Source organism: Parasteatoda tepidariorum, chromosome 7 (genome assembly GCF_043381705.1).
Source record: "Parasteatoda tepidariorum isolate YZ-2023 chromosome 7, CAS_Ptep_4.0, whole genome shotgun sequence".
Classification (NCBI taxonomy): domain Eukaryota; kingdom Metazoa; phylum Arthropoda; class Arachnida; order Araneae; family Theridiidae; genus Parasteatoda; species Parasteatoda tepidariorum.
Window position 1 is genome coordinate 5,816,791 of NC_092210.1, and position 27,011 is coordinate 5,843,801.

The 27,011-nt window shown below is 28.7% G+C and overlaps 1 long non-coding RNA gene across 1 annotated transcript in view; it reads left to right on the forward strand.

Moving 5' to 3' along the window:
* Window positions 1-295: 295 nt before the first annotated feature.
* Window positions 296-27,011, forward strand: part of LOC139425973 (uncharacterized) — a 35,665-nt gene continuing 8,949 nt past the window's right edge. The window contains exon 1 of the long non-coding RNA XR_011637179.1: window positions 296-682. This is a non-coding gene — a long non-coding RNA (uncharacterized lncRNA). The remainder of the gene's footprint in view (window positions 683-27,011) is intronic.

Genomic DNA, 27,011 nt, shown 5'->3' on the forward strand with positions numbered 1-27,011 from the left:
TAAATTTTTAATTCCAAAATTTTCTAACAGTAAACGAACTTTTTATTTTAAATTAGGAAAAAAAAAACAATATCTCATCTAATTTTGCAAATAAATATGATCCCTCATGTAAAAATAATTTTTCTTGTCTGTTGTAAAAATAAAATTGCATACAATACAATTAAATTTTCAATTCTAGATTTATCTTATACTATAAGATCTTTTTAATTCAAGTTATAATACCGCATACATTACCATAAAAATGAGTTATTGTTGGAAAATGTTGAAAGTCACGGATTTACGGAACAAACTGCTTCCTAATTTCGAAAAAAAGAATAAATTCTTTAATAATTGAGTGATGCCACGAATATAATGATAAAAAAAATTGTGCGCTTCCGGTCTCAACGGGGCAGAAAATGAAGGCATCTCCATTCGAGAAAAAGCGTGAAAATTCAATTAAAACTCCGCGGCAATTACAAGCTGCTCTTACAAGTAGTCATTGCATTTTGTCGACATAATCTTTCAGACATGGCAAAAACAGAATCGCTCTCTTATGTAGAGGCAGGTGTGTGTGTGTTGGTGATGTTTATTGCCTAGTCGTGATAATGATTCTGATGAAGACTTTGAAGAATTGGGATTTCACCTGTTCCAGTGTCTCCAACAGTGCATCATCATCTTTTCGGAGTTTCTATTCAAGTTTCGGGTGAGCTTTTTACAAAAACTATTCTTTCCTTTATGTGTTAATGATGCATTTATATTCTTTTAACCTCTGTGTTTTGAAATAAGAAACCGTGATTTTAAATATGTTTAATAATTCAGAATAATGGAGTAAAAATGGCGAATGAAGTAAAAATGGAATGACGAATACAACGAGGCATGAAAACGACCTAAAAAAAAGCTCGAGTCTAATTCGATTCGAATTATAAATCAATCAAATAGTTATGTTCAACAGAGAAGTTAAAAATATGTATCGTATTTATCTATGAAATTTTTTAGCTACTAAAATTGCAATATTTAAACGTAATTTCAGAAAAAGTACTCACATTTTCATCTCTAATTATTCTTCCTTAACTTTTATCACCAACTATTCTTCCTTTTATGTGTTAAAGATGCATCAATATTCTTTTAACAGTTGTGTTTTGAAATGGGTAACCGTCATTTTAAATATATATAATAATTCAGAAAAAATGGGTTAAACTTTAAGAATGACGAATACAACGAGGCATGAAAACGACTTAAAAATACTCGAATCTAATTCGAAGATTTCAATTCGAATTATAAATTAATCAAATAGTTATGCTCACCAGAGAAGTTAAAAATATGTATCGTATTTATCTATGAAATTTTTTAGCTATTAAAAATGCAATATTTAAACGTAACTTTGGAAAAAGTGCTCACATTTTCATCTCTAACTATTTCTTCCTTGACTTTTATCATTAACTATTCTTTCCATAAAGGAAGAATAAAAAACCTATTCTCTTTTTTAATTTGTTTATGATGCATTAATATTCTTTTATCCGCTGTGTTTTGAAAAAGGAAACCGTGATTTTAAATATGTATAATAATTCAGAAAAAATGGATTAAACCTTAATTAAGAATGAGGTATGAAAACGACCTAAAAAACTTGAGTCTAATTCGATTCGAATTATAAATCAATCAAATAGTTATGTTCATCAGAGGTGTTAAAAATGGTATCGTATTTATTTATGAAATTTTTCAGCTACTAAAAAAGTACTTTTTAAACGTAAGTTTAGAAAAAACACTCTCATTTTTATTTCTGATTCTTCAGAGATTTGTTCCTATGCAGTTGTTTAGTTACTAAAAAATGTAATCTTTAAAAGAAAATTTAGCAAAAACACTTACTTTTATTTCTCGAATCTAATTCCAAGATTTCGATTTGAATTATAAATCAATCAAATAATTATGTTCATTAGAGGAGTTAAAAATATGTATCGCATCTATCGATGAAATTTTTTAGCTACTGAAAATGTAATTTTTAAGCATAACTTTAGAATAAACACTCACTTTTTTATCTTTGATTCTTCAAGCATTTACCTACGCAGCTGTTTAGTTACTGTAAAACGTAATTTTAAAAATAAATTTAGTAAAAATACTTACTTTTATCTGTTATTTTTTAGAGATGTATCTCCAGGAATTAATCTATATAGTTTTTTAGTATCTTAGAAATGTAATTTTTTTACGTAATTCTGATAAAAAAAAAAACACTTTTATTTTTATCTCTCATTCTTCAAAGGTAAAGTATTTTTTTTTAATGTAAGATCTGTCACTTTTTAATACACTAGTTAATATACTAAAAAATTAAGTTTGACTGAAAAATAAGCATTAAATTAATTAGAAAAAACTCATACTTACCAACACATAAGGTTAAAAAAAAAAAAAGATACAAATTAATATTTCGTAAAATGGTAAGTTTTGGATCGATATTCTTCAAAGATAACTTTTTTTCAATTTCTTAGGTTAGCTCTTGCTCATCAAAATTCGCTTAAAAGTCAATACAATAAAAAAGTCTACACAATGCTGAAATAAATTAATAGTAAATGTTAGAAAAAGTCATACATAATCTTTCTGCCTCTCTACGCATAATTGAAAGAATATAATTTTAGATTTCAAAGAAAGACTTATCATATGATCTATCATAATTCAAAGATAAATTATCTCATCTCTTAAGTCAACCATTGGTAACCAAAATCTAATTCGAAGTCAAAATTAAAAGGAAAATCAATTAAGAACAAGAGTTTGAAAAATGACACTTTATCTACCAACATGCAGAAAAAAAATGCATTCTTAAAATAGAACTTTAAAAAGAAATTATTTTTTAATATATAATTCTGATAAAAATAGATATATAATGTATAATTCCAAAAAGATATTTTAATGAAATTCGAATTCTTATACTTATTAACTTTTATAATTCTAAAAAGATATTTTAAAGAAATTCTAATTCTTATAGCTATTATTTTTTATAATTCTAAAAAGATATTTTAATTCTAATTCTTTAATCATTTATAATTCTAAAAAGGTATTTTAAAGAAATTCTATTTTTCATTTTTATTATCTTATATAATTCTAAAAAGATATTCTAAATATATAATTCTGAAAATTTAGATAAATTATCTATCATTGGTCATCAAAATCCACTTATTTGAAGTCTAGTTTAAGAAACTGAGCTTCACGTAAAGGTAAAATAAGTTAACATTAAATGGCCGAAAAAATCTCTCTACATATAAGAAAATTTTAAATTTTAGAGAAGAATTTATAGTTTGGTCTATCATCCCTCAAGTATAAATTATCTGTACCTTAAACTAGTCATTGGTATCCAAAATTTTAATTAGAAGTCAATATGCTAAAACAATTAAATTCCTCATGAAGGAAGGATGATTTGAAAAACATAATCTTAAAATGAAATTTTAGAAAAAAATTCATTTTTCAATCAATAATTCTGATCAATTATCTATCTTTTTAGGCAAGTTATTTGTTATCTCAATTTACTTATTGGAAGTCTGTACTAAAATATTGAACTTCACATGAAGATAATATTAATTAATAACAGGAGTTAAAAATAATTTATAACAAGATTAATAAATACAAGAGAAAAAATCATAGTTTACTACATATAAGGAAAAAAAATGTATTTTTAAACTGAACCTTTTGTAAAAACTAATTTCTGATCTCTTTGAATTTTTTACTATCGATCTCTTAAGAAAAGTCTTATTCATAAATTCTTCAAGCGCTTTTATTCATAAATTCGTATCATTGAATTTTATTCAAACTATTCAGCTTAAATCATTGTCCTTATAATTAAAACAGTTTCACACAGTATTGAAAACTGCTGTTAAACTATGTAATTTGATTAATTATTATTGAAAAAACTCGTGGCATGAATTATATTTGCATGTAGTCGTTTATTAAAAACAAGTGAATTATAAATTATTTTAATAATTAAAGATGAATAAACTTATGATGTACATTATTTTCATAATGAATAAAGGAATTGAAAAGATAATTTTTATGGATACAATTGCTTCTCAAAAACAGAAATGTATTTTAAATGTTGTTGTTTTGAATGTTTTTTTATGATAATTTTTTTTTCTCTCTTTTTTTTTGTTTTGAGTTCATTCTATTTTTCTTATTTTTATTCTTGTTTTCTCCATTTATTTTTTCTTTTGCACATTTCTTTATTTTTTAGTGATCTTCAATTTTTATTTACTTTGAAGCTCAATGAATAATGATAGTTACTAAGGTATGATTTCACATTAATAGTCACTTGTAAGATAAATATCAACAAATTCATTTTTAGATAAAATCTGGAAGAAAATAAAATTTTAAATTATCTCGTATGTTATTCTCATAAAAAACCTATTCGCTAATTTTGACTTATTCACCTATTCGCCTAACGAAATCATCCACACATCCATTTCCAATTTATTCATAAATGTTGGTTTCATACATTTTCATACGGATGTAAAGTACATCATCCACACATTCTTTTCAAAATTATAAAAGTATACATTATCACAGGAAAGGCTATTGTAAAAAATTTAGAATATATTAAAAACTTTATTTTTTTTTCAATTAACAAAGTTGCAATTTAAAATATTTATGTAAAAAGAGTAATTTTATATTGCTTTTAATCCTCCTCAGAAATTTAGTTTGATATGCAGACAAAATAAAGTTAGAATTTAAAATGCTTCTGGGAATGAAATATTTTGCAAAATGGATGTTTTTTTTTTAAAGTAGTTTTTCTTTCTGTAAAAGTAGTTGATAATCACGTACCGAATGGCAAATAATATTGTACGAGATTCTCATACTTTCCCAGAACATCTGCCTCCGATTCGGTACTGCTCGCCAATCTCTGGAACCGTTTACGCAATTCTTATCAAATCCCTTTTGAATATGAACTTGTAAATTGCATTAGAGACAACTAATCTGCATTTCTTAGAGAAATAATGCAATTTTATAGAAAATTCTAATTTGTGTTTCACAGCAGTAAAAACTTATAAAAATTGCTGAACAAAATTAAACATGTTGCAAATTTATTTAGTACTACGTAGAAAAAAAAGGAATTTCATATATGTTTCCAAGTATTATTTTACTCCCGTTATGCGTTTTCACTTGATGTTTCATTTATTTTTATACACTTATACGTTTCGTTTCATTTATTTTCATGAATTTCTGCTGACTAAATTTAATGCGTTTGCTTCACTAAATAATACGCATTTTGTGTTTTATTTCATTCATTTTTATATGATTCTGTCAGTTATTTCACTTCTTTTCCATTTTTACGCGTTATTTCATAGAAAACTTTGCATTTTTCATGCAATACTGTGAGTTGCATAAATAGCATTACAGACTGGTTTTATGATTTAACAATGATTAATATTATTAAACAATTTCACAGCAAGTTAGTTTTTTCACAATTGAAAAGAAAAAAAAAAGATAAAGTTGAACATGCACAAAACGAATTTCGAATAAATGAAAATCATCATCAAGTTTTAGATATTTTTTTAATAGTTTATGTGAGTATTTAAAGATTTTTATTGTTTGAACCTGGTGTTCTGAAAACTTTTAATTGTTTAAATTTTGTATGCCAAAAACTTTTTACTGTTATAAATTTTATTTATTTTTTTTATAAATTTTTTTACGTCTGAATACAATATTTTAATTTTCATTATTGTTTTAGTTTTGTATTTCAACTTTCGTGTTTAACTTACTGTTTTAATTTAAGATATAAAAATTGTTTTTACTTTATTTGCTTTTAAAGCAAAATTACAGGTTGAAACATTCTACAATTAGTCAAAATAAAAATTTTAAAAAAAATATCGACAGTACGAAATTAAAAATCTTTTAATTAAGTTTAAATATTTTAATTATTATTATTTTTTACTAGTTTTAACTTCTTAAACTTTATTTATTGTATTTTCTCTAAGTTCAGGTACCCGAAGTTTTAATACAAAAAATCTGTAGATACTTCAATGTGTTTTTTCCCCTCTAAGTTCAGGTACTCTATTTTTAATACTAAAAATTTGCAGATAATATAATATTTTTTTCCATCTAATTTCAAGTACATTTTTTTTAATGCTAAAAATCTGTAGATAATTTAATGTGTTTTAAAGCATTTCACATTATATTCCCCATAAACAACTGAGAAAAAAATAAAGTGGGGGAAAAATAAAATTTAGAACAAAATGAATTTTCAAATAAATAAAGCCAACATGACGCCGCTTTTTTCCCTTCCTTAGAATAAATATAATCAAATGATGTGAAAGTGTTTCATTTTCGAGTAAACATCACACAATAACCACTCACATTTACATAATAACGTGTTAATGTGTTTCCAATTTTGATTTTAATATCGGCGATAAAATCAACTTTTGCAAATGTTCAACAATGGAATGAAACTCGGTTGTCATTAGATATTTACATAAGCAAACATTAGCCCGATTGTTGAATTTTAATATCAATATCGGGTACCAGGAGTAGATGCCACCCAAAAAAAGAAAACGATATCAAAATTAATTATAGAAAGTGCGAATAAGCGTATAAACATTTCCTTTATGTTGCTTCTTTACAGGCGATTTTAAAATTAATTCGCCATCATTAGGTAAAAAGCGTGACCGTGTTATATTTCGATGAAAATGGCTTTTTCTGTCAATCGATATAGCTTTTCAAAACTTAATCAGAATCATCAATTGTGTGAATAGGCTCGCATTTTGTCTCGCGTGCAACGACTCGGGAGGAGATTATCAAATAAATATTTAACGTGTATAGACGATCAGCCATTATTTGCATAGCGAATAACGCACTGTAACGAAAGCCTACATTATACTACCTGGCACGGCATCGCGTTCATAAAAAATAAATAAAAAGAACGAAAAAAATCTTTTGAACGACCAAAAAACACACGAGTCGCGTGTAAACACATAGGAAAAAGAAAACTTATTAGAACATATGTTTTTGTGATCATCACAGTTATGCTTTAACCGTTCATTTATAGAATTGCAAACATAAATCGTTGAATATTTAAATACGGGGGAAGTCTTTAATTTCGATTTCAATTTTGGGTTTTGTCTGGTTCTAAAATGTTTATAAGTGATAGTCTCCGTATATTGAATTGGAAAATGCATTGTTTTTGTTATGGAGTGCTCTATTTGCGTTTCTAGGGCAACTAGAGACAATAGGAGAGATTCCTTTTTTTCTTCTTTTCCCTGCAATCTTTAAAACACGCTGAAAGATTATGATATAAATTCCTAATTTTTAAAATCTTTCCTCAAATTATATGTTTTTGTCGTTTGTTTGGAAAATTATGTCTGACGAAACAAATCGATTGACTAATTTTTTTGCTGCCTTGATAAACAAAGTATGAAGGAAATTTGTCAGATTTGGCCTAGGCCGTTTATCTTTAAGAAGAAATAGAAGTATGACATTGAACTTACCATTTTTGGATTTTATCATTTTTGTTACTCTGAGAAGGAAAAAAAATGTATAATGGTTACTTTTGGATGATTCTCATAATAATTCTATAATTGCTATACTATAAATTCAATCTCATAATAATTCTATAATGGCTATACTATATATTCAAACTCATAATGATTCTGTAAGTGCTATACTATAAATTCAATCTCATAACTCTTCTATAATGGCTATACTTTAAATTCAATCTCATAATAATTCTATAATTGCTATACTATAAATTCAATCTCATTATAATTCCATAATGTTAATACTATAAATTCAATCTTATAATAATTTTGTGATGGCTATACTATAAATTCAATCTCATAATAATTCTAAAATAGCTATACTGTAAATTCAGTCTCATAATAATTCAATAATTGCTAAATAAAATCTATATTTTATATAAATTCTATATTTTATAGAATCTATATTTTATATAAATTCTATATTTCATAGAATCTGTATTTTATATAAATTCTATATTTTATAGAATTATATAATTCATATAATTCCATAAGTTCAATATCATGACTTAATATACTCGATGTTCCGTACTGAGCACTCTTAATGTGTACTTTTAGAATTAATGTTTAGAATGAAGTAAAAGGGAAAGAACATAATTTATGATCACAAATTAATATTTTTACTAGGATGCCAACATATGGGATATAGTTACCAGTGTAATCGTAAGTGAATCTCGATTGAGAGGCCGGGACTGAAAACACTAAAATCTGTTTGATTGCCGGAGGAAATAAGGAAGAGTTGAAACAGTAAAAACACGTTATTCATAATGAAACTAAAAAATTTCTTTTCCATCATCTCGAGTAATAATTTATTAGAAATTGATAGCGTATGTGCTTCTTTCCTCGCTTATTTATTTTATATCCCTAATATCCATACTGTTTTTACTTCATTTTCGACCAATATCCTAAAATATACTCGAATTAAAGTCCCGGAATGGCGTTCCGGCAGTAGAAAAGTACCGTACCGAAGCGTCGTACCGGTTCGTTCTGGCTTCACTGCCCCACTAGCCATTATTACTTTGCGATAGAAATATAAAATATGAAGGTTAACTCGTCAAGTACGACTTTTGCCAATGTTGCTTTGAGAGTAAAAAACTAAAGCATAAGGGCTAAATTACGGAATTAGGTTTTTGTCATTGTTGCTTTGAGAAAAAAAAGAAAATATTAATTCTTGTTCAGGCAATTCGGATTTTGTCATGATTGCTTTTGAGAAAGGAAAATGAAATATAAATTCTAAATTATGGAATTTGGCTTTTGTCCTTATTGTTTTGAGAAAAAAGAATTAAGCATGAAGGTTAGCGCTTCCAATATAACTTGAAACCATTGTTGATTTGAGGGGAAAAAAAGTATAAGTGCTAAATTATGGAATTTGACTTTTGCCATTGTTGCCTTGAGAAAGAAAGACAAAATATAAATTCTAAATTATGGAATTTGAGTTTTTGCCCTAATTGCTTTGAGAAAAAAGAATTAAACATGAAGGTTAGCTTATCGAATATCACAAAAATAAAAATAAAGCGTAAGTGCCAAATTATGGAATTTGACTTTTGCGCCATTGTTACATTGAGAAAGAAAAATGAAATATAAATTCTTGCTTGAAGAACATGGCTTTTGCCATTACTGCTTTGGGAAAAACTAATTAAATATGAACTCTAAATTATGGAATTATTGCCTTGAGAAGAAAAATAAAAAGTATAAATGCTAAGTTATGGAATGTGGTTTTTTCCATTGCTTCTTTGAGAAAGAAAAAATGCAAAGCTTAAATTATGAAATTTAGCTTTTGCCGTTAATGCATGAGAAAAAGAATAAATATAAAAGCCCATTAGTTAAATTTGACTTTTTCCATTGTGGCTTTGAGAAGAAAATAAAGTATAAAGGCTACCTTACGGAATTTGGATTTTGCTATGTACTCAGGGCATTCAAGCCAGCTAACTTCTGAATTTTTATCACCATTACATAAATACGTCACAAAGATTTGTAAAATATTTGGAAAATATAACCTACATTACTTATTTTCTCAATCTTTCATTGAGAATAGAAGTGCTAAATGCTATGCTAAACTTTTAAATATTTGATGAAGAAAAACTCAAAAGAAAATTTAAGAATTTGATCCAAACCAGACTAATCCAGCAAATTTAAAAATGATCTTGGAAAGTTAAATGACTGTTTTATAAATTCAGCTTTAGGATATTTAGAAAAAATAAAATAGGAATGAAAAAAAACTCAATTTTTAAAATAAAGAATCAAATAATAAAAATTTATTAATTTTCAGCAGGTTTCATCGTTTAATTGTTAGCTTATCAACACACGAAATAAGTTTATTTCATCATTTAAATGCCAATATATTATTCATGGAAGAGATCCCTTTTTCAAATAGATGTCCCTTTTTCATTGTTATAATTTATCATTCATTTTAAATACTTCAACTCAACTCAACTCTCTCAACTTAACTCTCTTTTTTATAATTTATCATGGTAAGTACGAGATTCCTATTATCCAAACAATTCGTATTTCATCGTTATCATTTAGCCTGATAAGCAAGACATTCGTATTTCCCAAACAATTCGTATTTTATTGTTATCATTTTTCCTAATAAGTAACACATTCCTATTTACGAGCAATTCGTATTTCACCGTTATCCTGAAAAATAAGACATTTGTACTTCACAAACAATTCTTTCTCTGTTTTCATTTATCCTTATAAGTAACACATTCCTATTTCTCAAACAATTAGTATTTCATTGTTATCATTTATCCTGATAAATAAGACATTCGTATTTCCCAAACAGTTTGTATTTCATTTTTATTCCTTATCCTGATAAGCAAGACATTCATACTTCCCAAACATTTCGTATTCCATTGTTATCCTTTATCCTGATAAGCAAGACATTCCTATTTCCCAAACAATTTCTACATCAAATTAACTAAAATCTATTGGTTTTGAAATAGCTTATTTGGCATATTTTAAGCCTAATTCCTAAATGAATAAAACTATAAGAATATATAAAAATGCGCTATCTCTTTTTTCACAAAAGCGCTTTCTTCATTATTACAAAAAGGGCGCCAGGCACGCAAGAAGTTAAGGCAGTGCTTTTGCATGCACATTGAACTATTTTTTTTATATTTACTCTCAAAATACCACACAAAACTCTTGGAAAACACAATAAACATCATTAAAATATATGTATATATTACCATTAAAATATTTTCACTGCAGATAATTTAATTAATCCGTATGTGGTGTATATAAATGTTTACTATTTGCACATTATTCTTTTAAAATTTGGTATTTTTCGATGCTTATTCTGTTTTCAAAATTATTCAAAAAACGAAATAGAAGAAAATCAGTCAAGCATAAAGAATGTTGGCCTCTCCCTCTTCGCTAAATATTAAATTGATAGGAAAAGTTCTCCAAGATTGAACTAATCTCAATAATAAACTGGAAGTTAAAATATTTGATTGCACTTGACTTACGTAAGAGCATTTTAAGGACACAAAGAAAAGCAACCATAGTTCAAACAGAGGCTTCTTTTTTTCTGCGTGCATTGAAGGTTACGCCATGCTAATCAAATAAGTTTACGTTTTTAAGTGAAGAAGGATTAATAAAGTTGAAAATGTGTAGAATTTTGGGCGCAGTTTCGAGTGAGGAATGCTAAGCAGCTGAAAAGCGGTCACATTAATCAAATATGGATATAGTTAAGATTCAATAACTTCTATCTTAATGATGGTTTCTCGTTGTAGAAACTACTACATGGCTACTTAGAATAAGTATTTTTTTATTAGTTCATGATTTTCGGAGAGTGTTTTTAATTTTTTTATTCTGTAACTGTCGTTGAACAGTCGACCCAATTTTTGAGTTTACTACTAACGTTTAACTCCGTAGACTTGTAATTTAGAACCCAATCCAGAAGACAAGGAAACTCCTGGATCAAGTATTAGGAGACATTTGAATTCGTGGAGGAATTGTTTTGTTGTGGATGGAACTGACCCGCACTTGCGTTACCTGAAGAAGAAAACTTCACATTGTTAGCATGATGGCAAGGGGACTCTAATCCATGATTCGTCTACCACAGAGGATATTTTACGTGCAAGCCGGACGCTTTCCAATTAGGTGAGCTGGGTTCAAATCCCAGCGATGACTGGTTGATTCGAATTCCGCACCCGGTTTATGGACGGTAATTCCGCACCCGGACTGACGTAAAATATCCTCAGGGTTATAGCTCCCTTACTGTTAGGCTAACCTGATTTTCGTGGTTTTCCTCTCCATGTAACGCAAATGCGGGTTTGTTCCATGAAAAAGTCCTCCACGAAGGCATATTTATCCCAATACTTGATCCAGGAGTTTCCTTATCGTCGGGCTACCAGAGCAAGGGTGCCCTCCTCTCTGCAGAGGATCAAAATTGCGATGCCATGTCTGCGGTTCATATTCATGGATGCTTCCCAGACCGTCGTCAATAGCCCATTGTGCAGCTCTAGTGCGACATAAATAAAGTATCTATCTTTTATTTATTTATATAGATTCCTCAAAAAGCTTGGAATGATTAAATATTAATTGTATCAAATCGGTCCAAATGTATTTTGCTATAAATAACTTAAATATACTGGTAGTGTATAGCTAACTTTATTTTCTATAGATATTATTTCGTTAATGAATGACACCTTTACACTAAATGCTCCCGCCCTTTTTTTTTAATTTCAATTATCAATTATATTTATCGCCTATCAATTTTGCCAATAGATTCTTAAATAAACCTACATGATATATCTTGATATAACCCTATTTTCTAAACATGTATGAGTAAAAACTTAGCCATTCTTAGATATTAATTAGATATTAGAGATTTAGCATCGAATTAAATTACTGCAATATTATCCCACGCAATCAGAATATATTTTTTTACCATCCTCATTTATTTGAACCACTTAATAAATCAATTTCGAGAATTCAACCAGCAGCCGTAGCATGCTCAACACTGTTGCCAGTTAAATTCAATTTCTCCGTGCTTTATTATCTTTTGATGAAAACGATGCAAAATTACACTTATTTCCGAAATCGTTTGCTTGATATCAAGGTATTCTTTATTGTTACTATTCGGCGCAAAGTCAATTTTTTTTGTTCCACTAAAGTGGTGTCTTATTGTTCTTTATTTACAACACTATCAGAATACACTTATTTGAAAAATCGTTTGCTGGATAGTAAAGTGTTATCTAAAATATTGTTCGTTGCTATCATAATTCTATTTTAAACTTCATCAATCAAGTCTGAAAGTTGAAATATTTGTTATAAAGTATCAATCGCGTTGTCAGTTTCGATGTGCAAGTTCAATATTCCCGTCCCACCACACTGATATCTTATTGTCCTTCAATCAAGACATTACGAGATTACTCCTATTTTAGAAATCGTTTGCTTGATATCAAGAACATTATCTCGAACAAAATATGTACATAAATAACTGTGTAACAAGAATGGAATCTTTTTAAAAAACCAACTCACGTTGTAAAACTTTTTGATTCTCTCACACAATTATGACGCGATTGTGTACTCAAGTCTCAAGGGGCATAGACTAACAAGACTGTCGCATGACTTCATTTCTTTTCATAATTTCTCAATTCTCTCTCTTTAACTCCTTGTGGATCACTAATGACAAAGCGGACCACTCGTCGTCGCGCTAACATCATTAATCCATTGATAAATGATGCCGGCTAACTCAACTGAAACATTTGATGTCGCAGACTTGAAAAAGTAACAATCGAAAACACCATTAGGAAACTTCGAAGATTATTTCTTTTCTTGAGCATTAACACACAATAACTGAGTTTTTTTCGAGTTATTAACGAACACAATGTAAAAAATTTACGTACTTGATCAGCCAGGCACGTTGTATGTTTCCCTTGCAATTCGTACAACTTCCTAATCAAGAAAAAATTGCTAATTATTTAAAGTTGATTGACAAGATTAAATTGACAAGGTATTTATTAGTGGCGGACTTTCGGGTTCGTCTTGCTTTTAATCACTTATTTTCAGTAATGCAATTTTAAATCATTTCACAGCTTTAGCAACTTTTAGTATTACACCAGAATTGGACCTAATGTAATTAAATTTCTTTTATAATGATTTCTAAAGTAGCTCGATTAAATGATGAATATATAATGATAGCGATGCAATCACTGTTTATAGCATAAATTTAATCGTAATAGTCATAATTGATATCTGATAATTATGCTTACCAATAATAATCTTGATTTATGAGTGCAAGCAATAGTGCGTATTTGATTCCAAATCACTATGATTCCTAATGATTTTTAAAGTCACATGATAGAATAACAGTTACAAACCATTTCAATCATATACAAGTATAATTGAAATCGTAATTATAAATAAATATAATTGATGGCATGATTACTTAAAATAATCATAATTTATGATTGCAAGAAATAATGATTACTTGATTCAAAATAACCATAGACAAATAGTTTCTAATAGTAAAATAATTATGATTACTTCATTACAAGTAATCAGTATAAGATGTGAATACAATTTAATCTTTGTGAAACATAAATTATACATTTAATGCTATTCTATTAACATTCATATAGTAGAGTATAACATAAAGTGAAGTTTAATACTGAAACAGATTTAGAAACAAAAATATTAATATTTTATAAACAAAAATTAACAGTATTGCTTGTCAAAAAAATTGGGATATAGTACTTTGAATACCACTGAAACGAAAATTAAAAACTAACAAACAGTTCGGGTTCAATGTTTTTTTTCAATAATACTGAATTAATTTTTAATTTTTTTCTTTCTCGCTTCCTGTAATAATGTTCTTCAAAGTGCTAATATTTAAATCACAAAATATCTATTCAACATGTTATAGTGAAATAAGTTTTTATTGAAACTTGTTATTGTAAAATAATAGCAATTGTAACTTGTTATTGTAAAATAACAAGTTATAATAATAATACAATAATAATAATAATAATACAATAAGAATGTAATTTGTATTGTACGTAAATGTCTTACAATTAACTGCAATCAAAATTTTTTGTAATCATGGTTACTTTATTAAACTTGTACTTGATAGTTGTGTACTGAACTTGTACTTGAATGCTTGTATTCTGGTAGCCATCAGCCCAATACTGCAGCAAGTGCTATCACAGCGTATGCAGATTATATCAGGTTGAGTTTTAAGGCTTCTAAAATTGCTGACCGTAGAAAATTTTTAAATTCACTCAATCACCATCAACTAAATTCACACACACACAGATATATATATATATATATATATATCTGTATATANTATGTATATATATATGTATATATATATGTATATGTATATGTATATGTATATGTATATGTATATGTATATGTATATGTATATGTATATGTATATGTATATATATATATATATATATATACACATAATTAGCAGATATCTAAGTTAATGATGAAAATAGATTATTCCTAAATCTACAGGTAATTTTCTTTACAGTATTTATATATAAATACAAAGAAAATTTAAATGAAAAGAATAATTAGAAAAAAATATTTTTGAAAACTCTGTTTGCTTGGTTTAAAATTATTGAACAAAACATACAAATTTCGTTAGCATAACTATTTAACAATATTAATTTTCTGTGCTTCATTTTATTTGCTTTATGATTTCAAATTTTTCTATACACATGTTGTATTTAGCTGAATTTTATAACAATATTCTGGTTTTATTAGAGTTGCGAACAAATTTGAATATCTGAAGCTTGTTGCTGCAGATAAATTCTGCCATTTGTCAGCCTACAACTAACTTGTACGTACGTGCAAGTAAATAATATTATTTATTTATTTCTGTCACTATAAAAATCCGTTTAATGTTTTTCGCCATCTAGACTATAAGATTAATATGAAAATTATGATTACCTTATATTTATTTACGTTTATTTCACATCTTTCAATAATTTTTAAGCAAATTTGTATTAAATCACTATTTTTATGTAGTAAGTATATGTCTTTATTTTTTAATAAAAAATAAGTAGAATAAGAATTTATCAAAAAATTTATAATTAGTAAAATAATATAAACGAGATAATATTTTGATGGCATCTTTTGCAGGATTCGTAGTGCTTGGTGACTTATAATATTCTGCATTAATTCAAATAATCAAATCAAAATTGTCAATGACTGTATGCAAAGTATGGGAGAGACAATAGACACATGACAATAGAAATCGGTTTGATCATTTTTGCATATTTTCATGTTTAAAGAGTGGAACCCTATTCGACGCTTTAGTACAATAGAATATAGAAAATTCCTTTATTCTCAGACACATGAAAGGGTGAGAAAAATATTCGAATTCATCAACGGAAAATATGATCTGAATGAAGCATAAACTCTGTCTACAATTATCAATTAAATATCATTTAATAGTATCACATTAAAGCCGTCAGAATAGAAGGTGCCGTAATTCAAGTTTTTCAGAATATAAAACTATTGAAATTTGTTTTGTTGTTTAAAAAGAATTATGCTATTTGTTGATTTCCAAAAGGCTATTCAATCATATTGCATAGGCGTACGTCATTGCATAAATTAATTATATTTTTAAGGCATTGAAAAAAAATGACATCAGGAAATTTTCTTTAATTGCAATAATATTTTTACCAGGCTGAGATAGCTTGGTCGGTAGGGCATTGGCCCATGTCCAAGGTGTCGTGGGTTCGATCCCCTCCGGCCGAAGACTCCCTCCCTCCCCGTATAGTAAATGGTGACTGATGCACGTTAAATCTGTCGAGTCTCAAAGTCCTCCATGTTCCCATAACAAATCATACCTCTAGGGGTGAGGATCAAGGAGTTCCTTGTCTTCTGGGTTGGTTCAAAATTACAAGGCTACGGAGTTAAATATTAGTAGTCGTAAGCCTAAAATTGGGTCGGTTGCTCATCGACTATTATAAAACAAAATAAAATATTTTTACCATGTGATTCTTTTTATTATAATTTTTAAAGCGACTGACTCCATCAAGTAATGTGTTGATTTTTTAGATATCGACAAATAAATAGATAAATTTAAGTGTTCAAAAACGTTGCTCTTGTTCCTCCAAATATCATGCGCATTACCTATTGAAAGTAAATAATAGGTAATGTGCAGGTAGTTTCCAAATCAGCAAAGTAATTTAAGAAATAAAATTTTGGCACTTGAATGGATTTTTATTATAATTCTCAAAGCGACTGATTCTATCAAATAATGTGTTATTTTTTAGATGTCTACAAATAAATAGATTAATTTAAGTGTCCAGAAACGTTACTGTTGTTTCTGCAAATATCCTGCACATTAACTATTAAAAATAAATATTTGGTAATGGGCAGGTAGTCTGCAAATCAGCAAGGTAATTTAAGACATTTTTTTTTTATAGTTTGTGCTGATTTCTTCACTTCTGTGGGTAACATGTTTGAAAAAAGAATTAAAAATTGTAGGGAAAAAATAATCATATTGAATAACTAATAAAAGAAGTGAGAGTATAGCATTTATATTTTTGAAGAGAGAAGACAAAAAACAAGAATTGACTCTTGAGAAGACGTTTAAAAGACAGAAAACGAGGAAAATTTAAGAAGAAAAAAAAGAAGAAAAAGATGAGGGTGCGTGATTCATGAAGGATGGGAAACCTCTCCCGAAAACACCCTCCCGATTGGCGCAGACGAGAAATGATGAGAACGATTGACGCGGAGGAAGATGATTCGTAGGCGGCCCATTGATAGAACTTGCTCCCCTCTCTGTGGTGGAACTTTCGCCGCTATACATAGACCGTTTTTCTGCATCGAAAATCTCTGCAATCGTATCATCTCTTTCTATTACAGTACGAGAAATCTTTCCTTTCATATTTTCTTCTACAGTATTGGAAATATCCGCATTCATATTTTTTCTTTGTGTATTGGAAATCTTAACACCTATATTTTCTCGCAATGCTACATTGGAAATTTTTACATTCATATTTTCTCTTTCTGTTTCAGTATTGAAAATCTCTATATCCATATTTTGTATATTCATTTAATCTTTATATCCATTGCATCTTTACATTCATATTTTCTCTTTCTGTTATAGTATTGAAAATCTCTATATCCATATTTTCTAAATTTTTTTAATCATTATATACATTTTTAATCATTATATTGCATTGGAAGTCCTTACATTCATATTTCCTCTTTCTGTTACAGTGTTGAAAATCTCTATATCCATATTTTCTATATTCATTTAATCTTTATATCCAATGCATTGGAAATCTTTACATTCATATTTTCTCTTTCTGTTATAGTATTGAAAATCTCTATATCCATATTTTCTAAATTTATTTAATCTTTATATCCATTGCATTGGAAATCTTTACATTCATATTTTCTCTTTCTGTTGCAATATTGAAAATCTCTATATCCATATTTTCTATATTCATTTTATCTCTATGCCCATTACATTGAAAATCTTTACATTCATATTTCCTCTTTCTGTTACAGTGTTGAAAATCTCTATATCCATATTTTCTCCTTGTAATTTCGAATCCCTAGTTCCACATTTTCTCCTAATGTTACATTATTAAATATCTCTGGATTCATATTTTCTCTTAGCGTTGCAGTATTGGAAATCTAAGCATCTATATTTTCTTCCAATCTTATATCATTAGAAATCTTTGCATTCATTTTTTTCTCCTTTTTATTACAGTATTAGAAATCTCTGGCTTCTATATTTTCTCCACTATTACTTACATTATTGGAAATATCTGATTTCATGCTTTCTCTTTGCGTTGCATAATTGGAAATCTCTCTATTTCTGTTTTCTGCGTGTGTTACAGAATTTCAAATTTCTGTAGGAAAATTTGCTCCCAATGTTATAGCATTGAAACTATCTGCAGTCATGTTTCAAATCATAATCTCGTATCCTAATATAAAGGTAAAATTTCAATATTTAAGTATTAGAAATTTTAGGAATTTTTGCATTAATATTTTCTGCAAATATTTAAGTGTATTTATTTATTTATTTAATTTTTTTTTTTTAAATACAATGTTGCAACTTCAAAACTCTCTGCATTTATGTTTTACCCCAACGATTAAATATATATTAGAAATCTCTGTATTCATATTTTCGTATATTCGTATCCTATTATAAGAATAGTTTAAGTAACAAAGAATAGTATAAATAATAGTGGCATATAATAATAGTCGTAAAATTCTAATTGCGAAGTACTTTAATAATTTCTTAACAAAATACGCAAAGAATTTCTTTACATAATTTTTTGAAATTTCTCATTAAATACTGAAATATTGTAGTAGAGATATTTTTCATTTAAATAACTAATAGCTTATACTAACAACTGTTTTTTTAAAAATATTACGAGTACAAATCAATAATAATAAATTACGAATTGTTTTTAATTCAGGTTAGAAGAATTAAAAACACTTTAAAAAAAGAAAAAAAAGTTTCATGGTTTTTTTTTTCGCGAGGCAGAAAAGGGATGATGTATTCGAAGGAATATAACAAAAGGAGTATCAACTTTAAAAAGAAAGAAAAAAATCGTAACAAAAAGATTGGGGGTTGTAAAAATTCATTAACTTTGTTTTGTTATTTTTATGAGCAGTCATGATGTTGACTCAAAATTCCCAAAGTTAATTTTTTAACTTCTCTGGTTCATACGTTATAAATAACATCTTATATTCAACAAGCATCAATTCGTTAATTTTCAAGAGATAACAATTCGTAAGCATTCAATAGAAAGCAATTTGATAAATTTGCCAACAGTGAAGGGTGGCAATTCTTAACAAACATTCAAGAGTGATCAATTTGCTAATAGTCAAGAGTGTACAATTCGTTAACATTCAAGAAACATCAATTTATTAACATTCAGGAAATGTAAATTCGTTATCAATCAAGAAATATAAACTCGTTAACAATCAATATATAGCAAGGATATCAAGAGATATCAATTCGTCAACATTCAAGAGTGATGAATTTGATTACATCCAAGAGATGTCAATCAGTTAATATTCAAGAAATATCTATTCGTTAGCGTTCAAGAATTATAAATTCGTTAACATGTATGAGTGATCAATTTGTTCACATCGAAGAGAGGTCAATCCGTCAATGCTCGGATTATAAATTCGTTAACAATCAAGAAATATCTATTCGTTAACATTGAAGAATTATAAATTCGTCAACATTCAAGAAATATAAATTCGTTAACAATCAAGAGATAGGAAATTGCGAATATTTAAGAAATATAAATTTGTTAACAACATAAATATAAATTCGTCAACAATCAAGAGATATAAATTCGTTAACAGTCAAGAAATATAAATTCGTCAACATTTAAGAGATATAAATTCGTTAACAATCATGAGATAAAATCAAGTTGTGATAATGAGATAAAATCAAGTTGTTGATATTCAAGAAAAATAAATCCGTTAAATATTAAGAGATATTTACACTAAATAAAGGTAAAATCGCTATCATTCAAGAAATATATATTCGTTAAGATTGAACAGTGGTCAATTTCTTAACATTAAGGAGATAACAATTCAGCAGCTCATACAAATACGTTCTAAGAATAGAATTAAAAACATTTCAAAGAAAAAAAAAAGAAAAAAGATTTGTTATTAAACCCATATGAACAGAGCTATGGGCCAATATTCGCCAGCCCAGAAATATAATTTAGTTAAATATTTTCCAAAGGAGCTCTGTTTTATTGTACTGAAAATCAATTTGTTTTTAAATGACATTGATGAATAATTATTTTCACAATAATTACTTTAAAACAAATCTTAGTAAAAAACACCTTTTTAGATCTAGAAACTGTTTTTTTAACATTTTATTTTATTTTTTATTATTATTTTTTTAAAGCAGCAATGCATTCTGGATTTGTTAATGAAAATTTTCATATAAATAAATTAATAGCATTCTAGAGGCATAAATTTGTTAATATTCTAGAGATCTGCATTTCTAGAGATAGCAATTCGTCAACATTCTAAAGATTCAATAGATAAAACTTTGTATTTAAAACTGCAAAAGATATGAATGAAATTCCTTAACCTTCAAGAACTATCAATTCGGTGTAATTCCAATTCGCTAACAATCAAGAGATAACATTTCATGGAAATTTAAGAGATTTCAATTCGTTAAAAGTCAATAGATATAAATTCGTTCACGTTCATAAGATATCATACGTTAATATTCTATATCTATTTAAGATCTCATACGCTTATATATGTTCTAAGAATATAATAGAAAACATTCTAAGAGAATGTTATTATTTAATTGAATCGGATGGAAACTAGTCCCAAAATAGTAAATTAGCTTAATAATTTCCAGATTCAAAAATTGATTTATTTTTAAGAGCCATTCAGCAGAAACCAAATCTTCAACGACTGCCCATATTACATACCTTAAACACCTTTTTGGAAAGAACAAAGAAGAGTTTTTACGAAGGTGATGATCCTTACGCGTTGCTTCTTATGATAGGCAAAAATAAAACTATTTTCTCCTTTTAAGTAATTTTCGATTCATATTTCTTTCCCTTTATAGGGTAAACCAACCAGTGAAGGAACACTACCCAGTGAAGGAACATTTCATATATATTGATTAAAAATAATAATTTGAAAGTTTTTCTTTAGATTGATTGGTAACAATAGCTTACTGCCAAACAATAGGAAGTCATCTAGCAATGTTTTGGATTACCTGGTCAAATAGACTTCTCTGGAAAAAATTTTGAATTGGTTATTATCTCTGCAACAATTTGTTTCCTTAAAAAAATCATAAGGTGAGTGTTTGTATTTACATTTTGAAGTGGAATTAATTGCATGTAATAGTTTTATTTTTCTCACTGTGAAAAAGAAATTTCAAAATATAGTTATTGAAGTTATGTTTTATTTTTTTTTAAAACACCATAGCATAATAAAGTACTGAGATAAGGGGGTGTTTATTCACTGGATCACCAAACTATGAAAAACCAGAGAAGGAACAAGTGCTCCTTTGCTGGGTTTTTTTCTAAGTTAATGAAAATAAAAGATGAACTTTAATTTTCTTGTACCTTTAGTGATGTTCTGCATCAAAAGTATGTTAAAAATACGAAAAACAACTTCTAACCAGTGAGGGAATAGGCATGTTCCTTTACTGGGCATAGATTTCCCAGTGAATGAAAAGTATGTGTTAATACGTTGACACTTTAATTTTCAATTCATGATTACAAAAAAAAGTTAACATTTTCCAAGTATTTATATGTTATAATTTCAAGAATAGGGTTGCTTTTGAATAATTGTAGGGCTTATAAATTCATAAAGAACATTAAAAAGTTATTTGAACCTCCAAAACTTTAAAACAATATTATGTAAGTTCTCTAAAAGTTTTTTACATGATTTGCAATTAGTACACTGTCATTTAACTAAAATTACGAATTTTGGAACTAATATGATTTTTTAAAAGGCAAGCGAAGCTGAAGTGTTCCTTTACTGTTTAGTTTACTCTACCTTAGTTTATGTCAGAAAGTAACCGAAATTTAGAATGAAGATAAATTCTATTTGTATTTGACAAGAAAGGACGGAAACTTGTATTGCCTTCCAGTACAGGTTTTCAGCGTCCAATTAGAAATTTCAATCATTGATATGTTCCACAGGGAGATAGAATGATTATAAATTTAGCTTTCAGTGGTTAGAATACAAATGTAACTTATATTTTTAAGTTAAGCACGAAACACATTTTGTGCACATTTATGACTGTAACTTGGAAAATGAGCGAAATGTCACTTTGTAAAAAGTTCTTTTTAGCGGGGAAATAAAGCATGCATTCTGTTGTCAGATATACTCATCTATCGTTCAGACACATTCTAAGAATGGAATAGAAAACATTCTAAGCAATCATTACAGTCGGACCTCTATTTAGCGAAGTCGCTGAATCCCGATAAAAAGTTCCTTATATGAAAAATTTGTTAAATAGGAAATTACCATTTGAATTACTTAAACAATACAAAACAGGTTTTAAATTCATAAACACTAGACATAATTAAAATAGCAATTGATACATCTTTATCTTGTAAATTATTATCTACTATCGAATTGTTTCAAATGATTTTAACATTTTATCATACGAAGGTTTGGTGGTTTCTTCATCATTTCTGTTTTCGTCTTCCTCACTATTTTTTACTGTACTGTTTTTATTCTTCACACTGTCCAAAATATCCGATTCAGTTGATGTTTCTGCAGTTGCTAGGTTCAGAATCAGCAAAAAGAAAATCATTAATCAGTACATCATTGCTAATTTCGTGGTCTTCTCTCTTAGCTGTACCCATATTTTCTAAGTTCTTCTAAAGGAATATCATCCTCGTCCTCCGCACTTACCAAATTCTTGGAGCAGACTTTAGCAAAACTGTTACGAATAGTACGTACTGTAACATCATAGTTTCATGCTTTAGACATTTCTGCTATGCTTTCGCTTAAATTAATTTTGGGCACGGATTCCTGTATAAAATGCAAACAAAAAGGAAAAGGGATTTTACTGCTTTCACTGAAAGTTAAGTGGCTGCGAAAATCAATTCAAGATCATTTACCCCATAAAGTTCGTTAACAAGTTTGAAATGTTCTGAAATATTTAGGGAACTAGGGAAAGTGGATCTCAAAGAAAAGTTCGTTAAATTGAAAATTTACTTCGCTAATTGGAAGTTATTTCACGAAGAAATGGAGGTTCGCTAAATAGAAGTCCAACTGTATTGTTGATCAATTGAATCGGGTGGGAACTAACCCCAGAATAGTAAATTAGTTTCATAATTTCCAGATTCAAAAATTGATTTATTTTTAAGAGCCATCCATCAAAAGCCAAATCTTCAACAGACTGCCATATAACAAACCTTAGACACCTTTTTGGCAAAAACAGGGAAGAGGGGGGAATGTTGCAGGAAAAAAAAGGGGGGCAATAATACATCCTCTATTTGTCATCGCTACTGGAAATTTTCAAAAAAATGCGAGGGGTTGAAAAGAGGGGTTGCTCAATAACATAAAAGCTCGACCAAAAAAGTTGGAGAAAAAAAAAGAAACCCTTCTTGAGTGAACAATGTGGCTGATCGTGTTTGCCGGGTCTTTATTAAAGGGAAGATGGGGTGGGTAAATAAATAATGAGTAGTTGAAGGCGCTAGAATGGGCGCTCTCACCTCTTGACATACCGTAATAATACGGCGGCATCGGTCGTGAGTGCCTTCATTTCACTTCACTTTTATATGCTCTTAATTCTTCTTTTTTCATAAGTCAACATACAAAAGGCGTCGTTTTGTAGCTGCTACAACATGCTTCTACTTGTCGACCCTTTCATTAAAACGAGAGCTGCTTACACATACCTCTTTTGTTCCGTAAATATTCTCGTCGCGCAACAACATATTTTCTTTCCTCTTTAAGCAAATGTCGAATTAAAAGGATTCTATGAGAATCGGCACTCAATAGAATACAGCAACATTAGGAGTGATGTTTTCCTTATATAAATTTTGAACTAGGAGATTCTATGGGAATCGGCACTCAATGGAATAACGCAAAATTAGGAATGATATTTTTCCTATATAAATTTTGAATAAAGAGATTCTATGGGAACTGGCATTCAATGGAATAATACAAAATTAAAAATGACATTTTCCTTATATAAATTTTGAATTAAAGGATTCTATGGGAATCGGCACTCAATGGAATAATACAAAATTAGGAATGATATTTTCCTTACATAAATTTTGAATTAAAGGACTCTATGGGAATTGGCACTCAATGGAATAACGCAAAATTAGGAATGATATTTTTCCTATATAAATTTTGAATAAAAAGATTCTATGGGGATTGGCATTCAATGGATTTTAGTATAAAGTTAGAACTGGTGTTAAATAAATGCCGAATTGAAGGAATCTATCGAAATTAACACTCGATGGATTTCATTAAAATTTGGACTAATGTAATTTATAATGTATCGTACAAATGAATTTGTATTTCTCTCGTTTTTCAAAAACAAAAAATTTTTTTTTTAAATGTTTAATAACGATTTAGCTGTGAGAACAAAAATGAAATCTCGGGTGTAGAGCAGTATCAAAGTCAATGGTACAACCCATAATCCGTCTACCATTGAGGATATTTCACGTCAGCACTATGGTCGGTGCCAGCCGGATGCGGAATTCCTATCGAACAGCCACCGCTGGGATTTGAACCTGGTTAGCCTCATTGGAAGGCTAAGCGCTCTGTCCCCTGAGCCGTCACGGCTCCGACCGGGATATTAAACATTTTCTTTTTAATCAGAATGGACATTTTTCATAAAAACAATATAATTATTAGAATTCATTTATTGAATTTTATTTATTAAACTACACAAAGACAATATATATATAAAAATTCCCAGTTGAAATTCGGAAAAATTAATGAAAGAACAAAAACAATGTTCTATTTCTATTTCCGGACATTTCCCCCTCTTCGACATCGACTGTTCTATAACTGCGAACCATATGTTGTTGTTCCAAATCATATAGTCTTTATTTCTTTGTTGGAATCTATTGAAAGAACTATTTGAGCGTCTCCTGCATGTCACTGCTAATGTATAGAAATCAGTTACTTTGCAGACTATTTAGCTAATGATATGATTAACTACTCTTAATTTACCATAAAACTGTTTCATTTCTCAAATTATCTGTAAACTGCATCGATAATCAGCCCATTATCTGTTAAGCATTCGTTAAAGTAATAGTTATTAACATAGCGTTACTTATTTTTCGATATTGAAAAGAAACTACAATCTAACAATCAAGATATTAGTTGATAGAATCCATCATCAGTCACCTTAAAATATTTAAAACAGAGAATCAAAAGATTTAAAATGTTATTACAATTAAGAATATTAAAATTTACGTCATTTATTTATTTTTCAATATACAAAGAATCTAATCAAAAAATTAACAAATTAGTTGACAGAATCACGCAATTTATTGATTACGCACTTTAATAGTCGAATTAGTGAGCAAATTAGCAAGGTAATTTGCATAGTAACGGCTCTCAATCCTCAGCGGTAACATATATATGCGTCGTAAGCTAATTCAATAACCCGGCTCTTGAAAAACAATCGCATTATTCGGCAGTGCATCAAGTTAATTAAGTAATCCGTCTTTTAGGAAACAGCTAACAATATTTTACAGTGTATCATGCTGAGCCACGATGGCTCAGGGGATAGAGCGCTCGCCTTCCAATTAGGTGAACCTGGTTCGAATTCCAGTCATGGTTGGTCGATACGAATTCCGCACCCGGATTGCCCAGACCACAGTGCTGGCGTAAAATATCCCCAGTAGCAGACGGATGATGGATAAGAATCATCCTATTGTCAGGCTAACCGGGGGAGGTTCTGGTGGTCTTCCTCTCCACGTAACGCAAATGCAGGTTAGTTCCATTAAAAAGTCCTCCACAAAGGCCAATTCCTCTGTAGAGGGGATGGCTCCCCTGCTTTGGTAGCCCAACGACCTGCGTGAAGTCGAGCACTTTACGGTAGAACAGTTTAACGAGGACAAATACCACGCACCCTCGGTCCCAAAGCATGCTGATCAAAGTGGTCACCCACCCGCACACTGTCCGCAACAGTGATGCTTGACTTCGGTGTTCTACTGGGAACCGCGTCTTTAAGATCAGTCCACTGTGGGATCATTTTAAATGAAGAATTAATATGAGAAAACTAAATAGACATGATTAAAAGTATAATAATTATTTTTCCTTTTCTGATGGTTGACTTCGACCGCGAGAGGAGAAACACTTTAAGAGAAAATAAAATAAATGTTTGAAAGAAAGAGAAAAAAAAGACTTAATATAGTTTATTTTTAGTGGTCACGATTAAATCTCTCAAAACAAGAATATAAATCTCGAAAATGATAGTTATCTAATGCAAAAAAGATTCCTGTCTTTAAACTGGAACTGATGTTTGTTATAAAGATGGCGAATATTCAACTATTATTTTCAGATTTTGAAACGACACGTTTCTCATAGGTGGTCTCCTCTTGCCTTAAATGCCGCCACTTTCATAAAGAATAATAATTGCCAATTCACTTCAATAAGCAGTTATCATAGAGCAACGACAGAAACCCTAAAGATAAGGCCATTTTCTTTTTTTCTTTCTTCAAAAATCTTCCAACATGGAATAATAGCTGTAGCAAACGATTTCTTATTCACTTTATTAATTAATTAGAATGGCGTGAATAAAAAGCGATTTATTTACCCAACATTGAATTCGGTGGTTATGTAGCAGCTCTAGTGTTCATGATTATTGTCTTTGTTTTTACTAAGTTTAGCTTTGTAGAATGGCAATGCCGGTGTAAAAAAATAAAAATAAAAGTTTTTGGCTTTATGATTCGAAATTATTATTTCTGTTTTCTTTGAATTCCAGTATGCTAAAGTCGTCAATATTATTTTATCCTTATAATATATTCTGACCTCAGCAATAATAAACATGCTTTAGTTAAGATATATTCTAATCAAATGTTATTTGTTGCAGATTTTTTACATTATGATTTT